Here is a 16,608-nt window from a genome sequence, read left to right as displayed (position 1 = left end):
CCATCTCTCCAGCCTCTGGATGAGCTCTTTAATGTCCAGAGGACAGTCATTTAAAGGAACAGTACCTTTTCTTAACGAGCTGCATTTGCATAAATAATTGGAAAATTTAAAAATTAGCAGTATCTAAAAGAGTTGACAGCCTTGTCTAGTCCCTGATTTTATGGTCATGGGCATCTCTTTCTTTAGGTTAGGGAAGCTTTCTTCTATAATTTTGTTGAAGACATTTACTGGCCCTTTAAGTTGGAAATCTTCACTCTCTTGTATACCTGTAATCCTTAGGTTTGGTCTTCTCATTAAGTCCTGGATTTCCTGGGTGTTTTGGGTCAGGGGCTTTTTGCATTTTGCATTTTCTTTGACTATTGTGTCAATGCTTTCTATGGTATCTTCTGCATCTGAGATTCTCTATCTCTTGTATTCTGTTGTTGATGCTTGGATCCATGACTCCTGACTTCTTTCCTAGGTTTTCTATGTCCCGAGTTGTTTCCCTTTGTGATTTCATGGTTGTTTCTACTTCCATATTTAGATCCTGGATGGCTTTGTTCAATTCCTTCACCTGTTTTGTTGTGTTTTCCCTTAGTTCCCTGTTTACTTGTGTTCCCCTCTATTTCTTTAAAGGAGTTATGTATGTCCTTCTTGAAGCCCTCCAGAAAGCCCTCCATCAGCATCATGACTTTTAAATCCAAGTCTTGCTTTTCTGGTGTGTGGGGGTATCCAGGAGAGTTGTGTTCGGATGGTACCATACTGCCTTGATTTCTGTTAGTAACGTTCCTATGTTTGTCTTTTAGCATCTGGTTTCTCTGGTATTAGTTGGTCCTACTATCTCTGGCTTGTGCTTGTCCCTCCTGTGTGCCTGCAAGCCTATCTCAGCACCCCTGGGTGACTGGATTTCCCCTGACACAGAGTGCTGTGGGGCTGCCCAGCTCCTGGGTGCAGGTGGGGCCCTGGGAGACTGAGTCCCAAGTGATCTTTCCCTTGGGTGTTCTCTGCCTTCCTGGCTGTAAAAGCCCGCTCAGTGCAGGAGTGAAGATGGCCACCTCACCTCTAATCACGGCACTCCCTGCAGAGCAGATGTCCCCTAGCAGGATAGGTGCACAGGCAGCTCTGCTGGCACTGCCCAGATCCTAGGTGCAGGTGGTGCCCTGTCGGGCCATGTCCCGAGCAATCTTACATTCCAGTGTTCCCTGTCTACCTGGATGGACCTGTCTGCTCAATCACAGGAACAAAGTTGGTGGCCTCTGCACTGTATGATTTTCAAATCAGATTCAAAGCACCCAAAAGTTTGGGGACTCCTGAAATTAGTTCCCATGGATTTTGAAGATTGGCTATATATTTGATTCATAGTCTAAGTTGCTGATGCCTTTGTATTTCTGTTTACTATATTGATGTCTTTGTTTTCCTTTAGAGACAGTCTCACTTTAAACCCTGCCTCATTCTTATACACATGTGTATCCCAGAATCACAGGCATGTCTCACCATGCTGGCTGTACCTGAATAGTAACTGATCATTTTCTCTGCATAAGTTTCTTCCATGTTTTATCCCATCAATAAAGAACTGCTGCCGTTCTACTGTAGGATGAGAGGAGGGGTGCTCATTCATCAAGGCCCCCTGACTGGATAACTACCCGCTCCTTTACCAGCTCGGCTGATGACCATACACCTGTATTCTCCAGCATCTTCAATTTTGACATTATCTATTCTGAATCCACACTTTGATGGAGACAGCTTCATCCTATCGGTAACTTGCAGATTGCGTTCCTGCAGATTGCGGTCATTGAAGAACCAATGGATGGAGATTCCAGTGTCGGGTGAAACACAGGAGAAAGTCACAGATCTGTTTGTTTTGACTGTAGTGTCCATGATTCGAATGAAGGGCTCTGTGAAAAAACAGAACGGGACCAAATGACAATAATCTGTCAGAGAGCTCCTTCAGCCCCACTTTATTGAATACTTTAAAAAGCCTCCAAGAGGGAGAAGTTAGAGCCGTGACTATAGACTTATCCTGTGCTTTTTATCAGATAGCCATGGCCTGTGTGCCCCTATTTTACCTACTGTGTTTCTTATGTCTCAGTTTTCATATAACAAAACATGTAATAAATGATCACTGCTCTGCCTGGAGTTAAGATTAGGTATGAGCAATGGCCTGACCTTGGGATGGTGGAGCTGCTCAAATTGGCAGTATATATTACTATTTAATGGGGGAAGAAAATTCTTTATGCTGGACCCATGAGGACAAGGAGCTGCCTGGAGAACTGTCACCTATCTCCCTCCCTTGGGGGACCTGACCTTCCTGTAAGTCACTTAAGCCCATCACAATAGTTGGCTTATGTCTTGGCACCTCTCCACTGAGACTCAGGGGAAGGAGATGCACAGATAACCTACAAAACTGCAACTGTCATGGGAGTCACATCTGGTCCCACACTCTATGGGACTTGGACAGTCAGCAAAGCCGTGTTCCCTGCCAAAACCAAGCATTGACAAAAAGCTCCTCAGTGTCACCTAGAGTCCAGCCAGAGACAACATTTTGGAGCAGGGGCTTCCTGGTGCTCTCCGTGAAGACCTCATAGCTCCCTCATCCAGTGCTTGGCTCACTACCCCAAGGTCTCTCTTGTGGCCATGTGCATGGTGAGAACCCCAAGAGTCTGCACTGAGGCTGATGCCCTCATGCTGAGTTAGTCCACACACATTCTTCTCTGTGGAGGTAGAGACTGGTGAGGGATTCTGACTGACTGCAGTTTGTCTACTTAGTGTGTGTCCTACAGTAAGTGCCCAAATCCCAGTATGGAGACACAATGCAGCAGGAGAGAGAACAGGCACAATCCAACCCTGACAGTCCAGCATATGAAGTAGGATAAGTCATACCCAGAATCCAGAGGCCACTGAGAGTCACTTACTGTTTACATAAAACTGCACATGTGCTCTGTGAACTGTGTAGTTTACGTTTAAAGTCTCTAGTGTGTACATTCCTGTATCTTCCTCAGTGACATCCTGGAGCAGCAGGGATCCACTGGCGTACACTGTATCTCTTCCTCTGTATGCATCCCCCCAGGTGGTGATATTCCAGATTACGTGGTTCTACAATTTTAAAGGTTGGGACCCTATACATCGAGTTGTACCAGGTAAAGGATATCACCTCTTCTGGCCGATTATCAATGAGGAGAAGAATGCTTTCCCCTTCAGCAGCATACTTCCGGCACGGGTTCTACACTGAATTTGGCAGGAGTCAGAGAGTTACAACACTGAAAAACAAGACCTGGAAGGGAAAAGAAAAAAGTCACCATGTGTAGCTCACTGTTCTTGGTGTAAACATAGTCACCTCCATCCTGAGAAGAGGTCTTACTAGCTTAGAGAGGCAGGTGGGGGTGTATCTATCCCACTTAAAGAAGGTGAGCAACACAATTTCCTACATTCCCCCAGAGGCTGTGAAAATTGCTTCCTCTACATGGAGGGGCCCGTTGGATGTGTACATGGATCCTTCCATGCTGCACAGACACTACACAGACTTATGCATGCTGGGATTTGAAGTGATGCCTTTTCTGAATTCTACAGGTCTTGGATTTTCACTTTCTGTTTCTTTGGTTTTTTGGGGGTTCAGTTTCTCTTGAGTCTCTAGTTAATTCCTGATGTCACCTTTTAGGTGTTCTTGCTGCTCTTCCTGGCAGCCCAACAGGAGTGGGATTGTGTAAGGGTCAGGATCAATTTGATATTCAGGGCAAGATCTTGGAAGAGGCTGAAGTATTAGGGTTGAATGGTTTATATCAATTTGGCACAATGTAGAGTCCTTTTGAAAGACAAGGCTTCAGTTGAAAACACTACCAACACATTGGCCCATGGGCAAGCTGATAGTATAGTTTTTTAAATTGCAGATTGATATTGGAGGGTCTGTACCACTACAAACAGTTCCATCCCTGGGCTAGGGGCATGTTGAACGAGCCATGAAAAGCAATCCAGTAAACTTCCACGGTCTCTGCACCAGTTCCTGGATTTTATTTATGACAATCTCAATTTGGAGATAATTCATATTGCAATTTGGCATGGACAACAAAAAACATTTTTACCTATCAGCTTTAAGAGGAAGTAAGAATGGAGGACTGGAAATACATTCCCATGGGTTGCTTTGGTCCGTAAGACAACAGTGCTTGGGCTTCCTGGTTTAGAGCCCCAGGAGACTTGGCAGAACCTGACATCTTAGACTGATTTATCATCAAGGTGTCTCTTGATGCAGGTAGAGTCAGAAGATGGAGTCTGATCTATGGCCATCTGTCTTTCCATGTTTGTCTGGCACTTAGTGCTCAAACCTTCACATGGGGACATGGTATAGAGAGGAGGAAGGTACAGGCCAGGCATGACAGTCATGTGTGTCTAAGCCCCACCCAGTACTGAACGATTACAGGAAAGTGATTATTGGAAATCACTTACTCTCCACCTGGATTTCTACATGTGTGTCTTCACTCTTCATGTCTGTACTCAGAATCCCTAGGGTGTACAATCCAGCCTCATTCTGAGTGATGTTTTCGACCAGCAGGGATCCGTCAGTATAAAATTTCTCTCTACCGCTGTATGCGGGCCCAAATGAAAAACTTGATTTTTCATCTCTTATGTATCGGGCAATCAGATGGTTCCTGACCTGGGTCGTTCTTCTGAACCATACAAAACCTAGAAGGTTCTCTGGGAGATTGTGAATCTGTAGAACAACATCTTTTCCATCGGGAACAATTGGTGGCAGTGTTTCTATACTGGGTTGGGCAGAGCCAACAAACCACCCGCAGTTCCAAAGGAAGACTAGACATGAAGAGAGAGATCTGATTAATTGAGACCTTTGTATTTTGGTAAAATGAGACACAGTCTTGAGCAGGTGTGTTCATAACTCACCCTAGTTGTCTTTCTCCCATCCAACTTTGTGTGCCTGCACTTTTATTTTTCATTGTCTGCTGCTCTTTCTTCAGATGCAAACATGGCCCTGGCTCACTGCCCTCAGATCTCTGCTCCTTTCAATGTTGTTTGGTATTGGGGTTATGCCTCCTAATCTCTTCCCCTACAGACCATGGGTCTTGACTTTCTGACTTGTTGTTGCTGTTTGCTGTTGCTCTGTTTGGCTTGTAGTTCCAGTCAACACCTGATGTCACCTTTACTTTCTTTACTGATCTGTCTTTCAGTCCACTGGGACTGGGCATTGTATGAACCATGATTTCTTTTATATTGAAAAAAAAAGCTATTTAGAAAAAAATTCAGAGCTATCAGTCTCAAAATTGGCTGCTGTCATGCTACAATGCAGTCTAATTATCTTTTTTCTTTTTAATTCTCACCCCTGTGCTGGAGAACCTGTTGACTGACTGAGTGGGTTTGGTCAGATGGTACCTCAACGTTTGGCTCCAGAAAGCGGAGTATAGTGAAGGAAAAGGAAGCATGTGCAGATAAAAATTTGGGCTAGTGGCGAATAATCCTTGTAGAAGGACAAGGAGAAGGTAAAATATGTTTTGTGTATGTGTTTAGAGTTATGCTAAAGGTCAGAGAAGTGAAGGTAATTCTTATAGGTGCTCTTAATCTTTGGACCCTGCCTAGAGACAGTTTATACCCTAGACATGAGAGAAAGGATTAGAGAAAAGCAGTTCTTCCTGACAGTCTGGGAAACTTTGGCGAAAGAGAAGGAAAATGAAAGTAAGCTGTCTCAGTGCTTTCCTAGGGGCAGAAGATCACAGATGTCCCACCTCCTCTGGCTCCTACTGGAATGTTTGGTTCTGGGTCCCTTAAGGTAGGATATCTGGATCCTTCCAGGACCTCTAATTCTCTTCCCTCCCTGTCTATTGTCTGTCCTTGGTGCACCAATCTGTCCACATCCGTTAAAACTGACTGTTTTATGTTAAGTCTGTGTTTTTGTGGTTTGATTGGTTGTTTGTTGTTCTGTGTTTCATGTTCAAAAGAAAAAAACAGTTAAAACTTTATCTGCTGGTTGTTCACCCTTTGATTTAGTTTTAACTAATTTCATAAAAAGAGAAAAATAAATAATAAGCAGTCTCAGTTGGCCTTTGGAGCCCTACACCTGCAGTTAGGAGTCTGGCACAGCTGAGAGGCCCTGCCAGGAGCTTCTCTGTACAAGCCGATCTTAAAGCGCCCAGAAGCTCTCGGCTTCTACGGTAAGGGAGCTGATATTACAAAAATCTCTGCAATTGTGATTATTGGGTTCATCAGGTAACAAAGACCTCCTCTCTTGAAATTACAGTTAGAAAACATAAGAATTTTGTTAGGTCTAAATTTATAAAATTTGTGTAGCCACTTCATTTTGTTTCTGACTGTTCTTAAAGGTATAAATATGTCCAGCATGTCTTGGTTTTAGAGTATTGGCTTCAAAGTCATTGGGTATGGTTAAAAAAGTGCAACGTTGATAAAGACGGTTAGCTTAAAACTGGAAACTCAGGGTTGGAGTCATTGTAAATAACAACTTGGGGCATGAACCATCCCAGGAAAGCAGGCCTTAAAAGATACTTCTAAATTGAGATAATATTTTGTGTAATTCTTATCCTAGAAACCAGACTTACAAAAGATAGGATTTAGGGCAGTGTCTCTTTGAGGTGCAGGAAGCAGCACTGCTGTACATTTGTGTGTAAGAATTGGCAGCCGAACGTTGTAACATTAAAGTGATGTCTTTGGTATTGATTAGAGGATGGATTGTTTAATATTGGGTTTTGTTTTCCAAAGTTGTGGTTATGTTCTAGTATTGAAAGAGAAACTTAACAATTAAGGCTGAATTGCCAGTGTCCCCATTGACTGCAGTTTGCAGTTTGATCCCAGGATGCTGCTGCTTAAATCATCCACATTTTGTAATTAGGATGATTTCAAGAGTGAAAAAAGGTTAAAAAGAGCTGTGGCCAGTATGGGCCTGCTGCCCCTTTTACGCAAGTTTTATTGGATACAGTAGCAGAAGCCAATTGAAGCCTCCAAGATTGAAAAGGAGCTCTCAGTGGGAATTTATTCAGTATCAAACAGGCTCCCGAAGAACTGTTTCAGGAATCTGTGAATAGGCTACTAAAAAAATCAGCTAGTTTTTAGAATTTTCAGAGACCCTCAAGCAGGGGTTCCTTTTGTTACAATTGGCTTATGAGAATGCTAATGTAGTCTGCCACACAGCCATCCAGCCTTACAAAGCAAAGACAGACTTACCTTTGTACAGAAATTGGACCCTCATACAATCAAGGTCTGGCTATGGCTGCTGCCTTGTAGGGAACTACAATACAAGTAATGTTTTCACAGTGCTGAGGTGATGAGGAATGTTTCAAGTATGGGACTTAAATCATTTTAGGAAAGATTGTCCAAAAAAATTAAAGACATAGACTTTAGAATTGCTCCCCTGGAATCTGTCCTCAGAGCAGGAGGGGTAATCTTTGGGCCTGGCCTCAGGCAATAGTCTCAAATAAAGAAATATTTACATATGAATTAATGCAAAGCTCAGAGGCTCAGTGCCTCAGAGGCTAGTGTGACACTCCCTGACTAGGGGAGGTTTTTTTTTTTTTTTTTTTTTTTTTTTTTTTTTTTTTTTGAGTTCTCGCCTGGTCTTCAGGGACTTCCTCTAGGGCCAAAGCAGCATTATTAACAGATCTATCAAGGCGTTGTTCAAAATAAAGTTAAAATTTAAGATTTATGAAAGGTTAACAAGGCTATGAAACGTTGATAAAGACGGTTAGCTTAAAACTGGAAACTCAGGGTTGAAGTCACTGTAAATAACAACTTGGGGCATGAACCAGCCCAGGAAAACAGGCCTTAAAAGATACTTCTAAATTGAGATAATATTTTGTTTAATTCTTGTCCTAGAAACCAGACTTACAAAAGATAGGATTTAGGGCAGTGTCTCTTTGAGGTGCAGGAAGCAGCACTGTTGTACATTTGTGTGTAAGAATTGGCAGCCGAACGTTGTAACATTAAAGTAATGTCTTTGGTATTGATTAGAGAATGGATTGTTTAAAACTGGGTTTTGTTTTCCAAAGTTGTGGTTATGTTCTAGTATTGAAAGAGAAAAGTCATTAAAATCTGGCCTGCCTACTGCATATAGAATTGTTACGGATTTGGAGTATTGTTTTGATATTATTCCTTTGCATCCTGATGATTGTAAAGGGTTTGTGAAGCAATATCATTGGAAAGTTTTGCCTCAAGGAATGGCTAATATAGCCTTTACCTTACGTGAGAAAAAATGTTTGTCTCTGTGTCAATACAAAAAGCTAGGATTTTAAACTGTTCAGTGTATATTATCCATTACAGATTTTATTTTAGGCCTTTTTATTTTATTACATTTTATTTTATTTTATTATTATTGGAATTTTATTACAGGCCTTTGCTCTTACCATGGGCTTTAAATTTTTTTGGAGCAGTTGTTGCTCCAGAAAACACGGGCTATAACAGGGAAGTAGGTTAAGGCAGGAATTTTAATCTTATGGTGGAATGAGAGAAGCAGGCTTCAGGCAAGGTTTTAGGCTTGGGCAAGGAAGTAGGCTCAGGTATTTTGGTCATTCTGACAAGCCCTTGGAAACAACTGTCATGGGACTTTGCTTACTGACTTGACAATTTTGTGTTTACTGTCTTGCTTGTTCCTCTTTGTACTATCTATCTTAATACTTGTCCATAATTAAAATGGTATAAAAGTGGATTGGAAATTATTAAACCCACCTTCAGTCTCAAAATTGACTGGGGTCATGCTTAAAAAAAATGACTCAGACATATGTGGAGACTTGCTTTGAGTTTTTTTACACTTACTTACAAATTATATTTATGTGTGACTTTGAACATATATAAGGACTAGTTGAGTGGGGATGGGTGGGTGCAGGGTGCACTCCTTATGTGGAGGTCATGAGACCATCAGGACAGTTAGTTAATGGTTCCTGTCCAGCTCTGCTCTCTCTCCCTGCTGAGTCACTAGAGATGTCCAGTAGTCCCGTGGCTCTCACAGCAGTGCACAAGCCTTGTGAAAGACAAAGCAGAAGACATTGACTACTCAAAACCACTGCTTCCTGACAACAGGAAATCAAAACTCAACTTTTGTAAAAAGTTCTTCTTTTAATGGCTTCTCAAGGCCATTAGAAGTTGAGTCTGGGACAGGAGTCTTGAGCTAGGTCTTCCTGGTGTTCAACTCTCTGAAGATCCCACTTTTCCTCAATCAAGCCCAACCCTGATTCTCTCAAGGACATATTCCTCCAGTCAGAACCTGATATTTTTGACTGAGTTATCCAGCATGCATCCATTTTTCTTCAAGCTGAAGTCAAATGAAAGATTCTGATCTATTGCTGTTGTGTCCTGAACTAAATACTCAAACCCTAACATGGGGCACAATGTACAGTAGATGTAGGCATAGCTAGGCTGAACACTTCTGTGCATGTTTTGTGGAATGATAACCACCCAGTATCCAGAGTTTACAAAGAATCACGGTTCACATGGAGGTACGTGGATGTTGACACAATATCTCCATGTCTATTTATGGTTTGTAGGGTGTAGAATCCTGTGTCCTTCTGGTGACATTGTGAATCAACAGGGACCCATTTCTGTACAAGGTCTCTCTACCACTGTACTTAGGCCCCATCACACTTACTTTAGTGTTTATCTCATACAGTGCAATTCCACGTTTTATAACTGTCATCCCTTTGAACCAGCCTAAGGACCTAAGATTTTCTGGTAGTTTGTGGACAAGGAATAGGACATCTTATCCTTCAACCACTTGGGGTGGCACTAATTCAGTGGTGACTTGGGAAGTGGTAGACAGGTGCCAGCAGATTAAAAGGGAGGCTGAATGGGAAAAAGAGAGAAATCAGAAATAACGAACTGGTGTGATCATCACCTGGCTTAGGTGCTGGGGAGGGTGTGTGTGTGTCCACCCTTCTTTTTTTTTTGACATTTTTTCTTTTTTATTGATTATTTTATTTATTTACATTTCTTTTTTCCTGTCAATGCATTTTTCTTTCTTTTTTTAAAAATATTTTTATTTTCTATATTTGTTTACATTCCAAATGATTTCCCCTTTCCCAGATCCCCCCTCCCCATATGTCCCATAAACCTCCTTCTTTCCATCCGTTCTACAATCACCTCCCTCATTTTTCTCTGTCCTTATATTTCCCTCCAACCCTAGATCAATCCTTTCCAGAATCAGAACCCTCTCCATACTTCTTCATAGGAGTCATTTGTTATGCGATTTGTGCCTTGGGTATTCAGAGCTTCTGGGCTAATTAATATCCACTTATCAGAGATTGCATTCCATGTGTATTCTTTTGTGATTGGTTTACCTCACTGAGGATGATATTTTCCAGATCAAACCATTTGCCTAAAAATTTTGTGAATTCATTGTTTCTAATTGCTGAGTAGTATTCCATTGTGTAAATATACCACATTTTCTGTATCCATTCCTCCTTTGAGGGACATCTGGGTTCTTTTCAGCTTCTGGCTATTATAAATAAGGCTGCTATGAACATAATGGAGCATGTGTCTTTATTGCATGCTGGGGAATCCATTGGGGTATATGCCCAGGAGAGGTATAGCAGGGTCCTCCGGAAGTGTCATGTCCTCTTCTGGCGGAAGAGGAACCACCAGACTGATTTCCAAAGTGGTCATACCATCTTACAGCCCCACCAGCAGTGGAGGAGTGTTCCTCTTTCTCCGCATCCTTGCCAACACCTGCTGTCTCCTGAGTTTTTAACCTTAGCCATTCTGACTGGTGTAAGGTGAAATCTCAGGGTTGTTTTGATTTGCATTTCCCTAATGACAAAGGATGTTGAGCACTTCTTAAGGTACCTCTCGGCCATCCGAATTTCTTCAGGTGAAAATTCTTTGTTTAGATCTGTACCCCATTTTTTAATAGGGTTATTTGGTTCCCTGGGGTCTAACTTTTTGAGTTCTTTGTACATATTGGATATTAGCCCTCTATCAGATGTAGGGTTGGTGAATATCCTTTATCAATTTGTTGGTTGCTGTCTTGTCCTTTTAACTGTGTCCTTTGCCTTACAGAAACTTTGTAATTTTATGAGGTCCCATTTGTCAATTCTTGATCTTAGCGCATAAGCTATTGGTGTTCTGTTCAGCAACTTTTCCCCTGTGCCCATATCCTCAAGGGTTTTCCCCAGTTTCTTTTCTATTAGTTTCAGTGTGTCTGGTTCTATGTGGAGGTCTTTGATCCACTTGGAGTGGAGTTTAGTACATGGAGATAAGAATGGATCAATTCTCATTCTTCTGCATGCTGACCTTCAATTGAACCAGCACCATTTGTTGAAAAGACTATCTTTTTTCCACTGGATGTTTTTGCCTACTTGGTCGAAGATCAAGTAACCATAGGTGTGTGGATTCATTTCTGGGTCTTCAATTCTATTCCATGGGTTCACTTGTCTGTCACTGTGCCAATACCATGCAGTTTTTAACACTATTGCGCTGCAGTATTGCTTGAGGTCTGGTATACTAATTCCCCCCCTCCCCCCAGAAGTTCTTTTACTGTGGAGAATAGTTTTAGCTATCCTGGGTTTTTTGTTATTCCAGATGAATTTGAGAATTGTTTTTTCTAACTCTGTGAAGATCTGAGTTGGGATTTTGATGGGGCTTGCATTGAATGTGTAGATTGCTTTTGGCAAGATGGCCATTTTAACTATATTAATCCTGCCAATCCACGAGCATGGAAAATTTTTCCATTTTTGAGGTCTCTTCGATTTCCCTCTTCAGAGACCTGAAGTTCTTGTCATATAGATCTTTCACTTGTTTGGTTAGAGTCACACCAAGATACTTTATATTGTTTGTGGCTATTGTGAAGGGTGTCATTTCCCTAACTTCTTTGTCAGCCTGCTTATCCTTTGAGTATAGGAAGGCAACTGATTTCCTTGAATTGATTTTATAACCAGCCACTTTGCTGAAGTTGTTTATCAGCTGTAGGAGTTCTCTGGTGGAGGTTTTTGGGTCACTTAAGTAGACTTAAGTATATTATCATGTCATCTGCAAATAGTGATAATCTGACTTCTTCCTTTCCAATTTGTATCGCCTTGACTTCCTTATGTTGTCTAATTGCTCTAGCTAGAACTTCAAGTACTATATTGAAAAGATATGGAGAGAGAGGACAGCCTTGTCTAGTCCCTGATTTTAGCGGGATTGCTTCAAGTTTCTCTCCATTTAGTTTGATGTTGGCTACCGGTTTGCTGTATATTGCTTTAATGATGTTTAGGTATGGGCCTTGAATTCCTGTTCTTTCCAAGACATTTAGCATGAAAGGATGCTGAATTTTGTCAAATGCTTTTTCTGCATCTAATGAGATGATCAAATGGTTTTTTTCTTTGAGTTTGTTTATGTAGTGGATTGCATTGATGGATTTCCTTATATTGAACCATCCCTGCATCCCTGGGATGAAGCCTACTTGATCATGGTGGATGATCATTTTGATGTGTTCTTGGATTTGGTTGGCAAGAATTTTATTAAGTATTTTTGCATCAATATTCATAAGGGAAATTGGCTTGAAGTTCTCTTTCTTTGTTGGATCTTTGTGTGGTTTTGGTGTCAGAGTAATTGTGGCTTCATAGAACGAGTTGCGTAGAGTTCCTTCTGTTTCTATTTTGTGGAATAGTTTGAAGAGTATTGGTGTTAGGTGTTCTATGAAGGTCTGATAGAATTCTGCACTGAACCCATCTGGTCCCGTGCTTTTTTTGGTTGGGATACTTTCTATGACCGTTTTTATTTCTTCAGGTGTTATGGGACTGTTTAGATGATCTATTTATCCTGATTTAGTTTTGGTGTCTGATATCTGTCTAGGAAACTGTCCATTTCCTCCAGATTCTCCAGTTGTGTTGAGTATAGGCTTTTGTAGTAGGATCTAATGATTTTTTGAATTTCCTCAGTTTCTGTTGTTATATCTCCCTTTTCATTTCTAAGTTTGTTAATCTGTATACTGTCTCTGTGCCCTTTGCTTAGTCTGGCTAAGGGTTTATCTATCTTGTTGATTTTCTCAAAGAACCAGCTCCTGATTTTGTTGGTTCTTTGTATGGTTCTCTTTGTTTCTACTTGATTGATTTCCACCCTGAGTTTGATGATTTCCTGCCTTCTACTCCTCCTGGGTGAAATAGCTTCTTTTTGTTCCAGGGCTTTCAGGTGTGTCATTAAGCTGTTAGTGTATGCTGTCTCCATTTTTTTTTTTTTGGAGGCACTCAGGGCTATGAGTTTTCCTCTTAGCACTGCTTTCATTTTGTCCCATAGATTTGGGTATGTTGTGTCTTCATTTTCTTTAAGTTCTAAAAAGTCTTTAATTTCTTTCTTTATTTCTTGCTTGACCAAGGTATCATTGAGTAGAATATTGTTCAGTTTCCATGTGTATGTGGGTTTTCTGTTGTTTTTGTTTCTATTGAAGACCACTTTACTCCATAGTGATTTGATAGGAGGCATGGGATTATTTTGATCTTCTTATATTTGTTTCACCTCCCTCCTTTTTTTCTGTCCTGGTACTCCCCTTCAATGGTAGATCAGGCCTTTCCAGGATCAGGGCTCTCTCCTTACTTCTTCATGGGAGTCATTTGATATGCTACTTATGTCTTGGGTATTCAGAGCTTCTGGGCTAATTAATCTCTACTTATCAGTGATTGCATTCCATGTTTATTCTTTTGTGGGTTCTTTCCAGCTTCTGGCTATTGTAAATAAGGCTGCTATGAACGTAATGGAGCATGTGCCCTTATTGCATGCTGGGGAATCCTCTGGGTATATGCCCAGGAGAGGTATAGCAGGGACCTCCAAAAGTGTCATGTCCAGTTTTCTGAGGAACCGCCAGACTGATTTCCAAAGTGGTTGTACCATCTTGCAATTCCACCAGCAGTGGAGGAGTGTTCCTCTTTCTCCACATCCTCACCAACACCTGCTGTCTCCTGAGTTTTTAACCTTAGCCATTCTGACTGGTGTAAGGTGAAATCTCAGGTTTGTTTTGATTTGCATTTCCCTAATGACTAATGATGTTGAACATGTCTTAAGGTGCTTCTCAGCCATTCAAAGTTCATCAGGTGAAAATTCTTTGTTTAGATCTGTACCCCATTTTTAATAGGGTTATTTGGTTCCCTGGGGTCTAACTTCTTGAGTTCTTTGTATATATTGGATATTAGTCCTCTATCGGATGTAGGATTGGTGAAGATCTTTTCCTAATTTGTTGGTTGCCATTTTGTCCTTTTGACAGTGTTCTTTGCCTTACAGAAACTTTATAACTTTATGAGGTCCCTTTGGTCAATTCTTGATCTTAAAGCATAAGCTATTGGTGTTCTGTTCAGGAACTTTCCCCCTGTGCCAATGTGTTCAAGGTTCTTACCCAGTTTCTTTTCCATTAGTTTCAGTGCATCTGATTTTATGTGGAGGTCCTTGATCCACTTAGACTTGAACTTTGTACAAGGAGATAAGAATGGATCCATTTGTATCATTCTGTATGCTAACTGCCAGTTGAACAACCACGTGGGCCCACATTTGTGTTCTCTTAGAGTCTGTATGATATCTGCCCAGGATCATCTGGCTTTCATAGTCTCTGGAGAGAAGTCTGGCATAATTCTGATAAGTCTGCCTTTATATGTTACTTGACCTTTTTTCCCCTTACTGCTTTTAATATTCTTTCTTTGTTTTGTGCATTTGGTGTTTTGATTACTATGTGGCTGGAGGAATTTATTTCCTGGTCCAACCTCTTTGGAGTTCTGTAGTTTTCTTGTAAGATCATGGGCATCACTTTAGGGAATTTTTTTCTACAATCTTGATGAAGATATTTATTGGCCCTTTAAGTTTTGAATCTTAATTCTCTTCTATATATATTATCCTTTGGTTTGGTTGTCTTATTGTGCACTGGCTTTCTTAGATGTTTTGGGTTAGGACCTTTTTGCATTTTGCATTTTCTTTGACTGTTGTGTCAATGTTTTCTATGGTATCTTCTGCACCTGAGTTTCTCTCTTCTATCCCTTGTATTCTGTTTGTGATGCTTGTATCTATGACTCCTGATCTCTTTCCTAGGTTTTCTATATCTAGAGTTGTCTCCCTTTGTTATTTCTTTATTGTTTCTACTTCCATTTTTAGAACCTGAATTGTTCTGTTCATATTCTTTACCTGTTTAGTTATGTTTTCCTGTAATTCTTTATGAGATTTTTTTTGTTTCCTCTTTAAGGGCTTCAAGGTCTTTTCCTGTGTTCTTCTGTACTTGATCAAGGGAGTTATTTATATTCTTCTTGAAGTCCTCTATCAGCATCATGAGATGTGATTTTAAATCCTAGTCTTTCTTTTCTGGTGTATTGGTATATATAGGACTTGCTATGGTCAGAGAAATGGGTTCTGTAGCCTTGGTAAGGTTTTTCTGCTTGCCTTCTACCATCTGGTTTTCTCTGATGTTAATTGGTCTTGCTGTCTCTGGTTGGAGCTTGACCTGCCTGTGGGCCTGCCAGCCTGTGTTGCCACTCCTGGAAGACCAGCTTTCCCCTTTGCAGCACCCATGCATAGAGGGCTGTGGAACAACCCCAACTCCTAGGTGCAGATGGCGACCAGAGAGACCCTATCCCAGTTTCTCTGCTGTTCTTATGCCCTTTGTGCTCCTGCCCAGACCCACCATGGACAGTCACCAGAGAGAAACTGGGGATCTTACCTCCAAGCCCAGGAGTCAGAGCACTCCTTGGAGACAAGCTCTCCCCTGCTAGGACCCATGCACTGAGGGCTGTGGAACAGCCCCAGCTGTAGGATGCAGATAGTGGCCCACTAGTCTTATTAGAAGTGAAGCTACTAGGATGCCTTGGCTCCTGGTCAGTATTCCAGAGTTCTGAGTTTAAGTTACTGTGGGAGCGTGTGAGCATGGGGTAGAACATGACCTGTTAGAGCTAACTGAATAGACTGATTTATTAGCTGTTTGAATCTGTTAGCTTGTGGATCCAGCCAGTGCTCTGCCATAAGAGCCTCCAGTAAGATCACCAGAGCATTTCCTTCTGAGCCTCAGCTAAAAGAGCACAGCTGCCTGGGTGCCCATGTGATTGGTCAATTGTTCTGATGGTTTATGAGACTTCACAAAATAGTTCAGGAGGAATAGAAGACATATGTCCTCCTGACACTGTTCTGTTTTCAGTGATTAGGTCTGATGCAGTCTCTCCGTCAGGCAAATAGTGACAGATGCTGCTCATTTAGACAGCTATCCTGTCCCAAGCTTATGTCTTATTCACATTAAAGTTAACATTATAGATATTTCAACATTCACAAACTCTGTGCCTTATATTTGGGAAACTGATACAAAAAGAACTCTTGCATCTAGAGAATTTCTGTAGAACTCCAGGAGTATGCTTCTCACCTACTACAGATGAAATCATGTGTTATCTGCTGTGCCACCATCTCTCCTCCTGGAATGTAAGGGAGAAAACTTAGTTGTGTCTTTTCCAATAAATCCTGAGTCTAGCACAGGGCTTGCTCTGCTCAGGCTCACGCTGACCATGGGAAGCAGATGTGAGCATGAGTAATCTGTCTGGAGTCACATGTCTACTGTCTGTACCCTGGGGGGATTCTCAACTGTCTGTGGAAAATGGAGGAAATGATGTCAATCTTGGTCATCCATAGCCTGAGAGGATAACTTGTTCAGGAACCAAAAACAAATGGACAGTTAGATTTGACTCCATAACTAAGGCA

General features: G+C 41.3%; 1 pseudogene; it reads right to left on the bottom strand.

The window, feature by feature from the left end:
• Positions 1-1,596: 1,596 nt before the first annotated feature.
• LOC127673020 (pregnancy-specific glycoprotein 22-like) lies at positions 1,597-15,803 on the bottom strand (annotated as a pseudogene).
• Positions 15,804-16,608: the final 805 nt, after the last annotated feature.

The sequence above is a fragment of the Apodemus sylvaticus genome, chromosome 1, assembly GCF_947179515.1.
Source record: "Apodemus sylvaticus chromosome 1, mApoSyl1.1, whole genome shotgun sequence".
NCBI lineage: Eukaryota > Metazoa > Chordata > Mammalia > Rodentia > Muridae > Apodemus > Apodemus sylvaticus.
The sequence above is the reverse complement of the archived record's forward strand: the minus strand, read 5'-3'. Positions and strand labels throughout refer to the sequence as shown.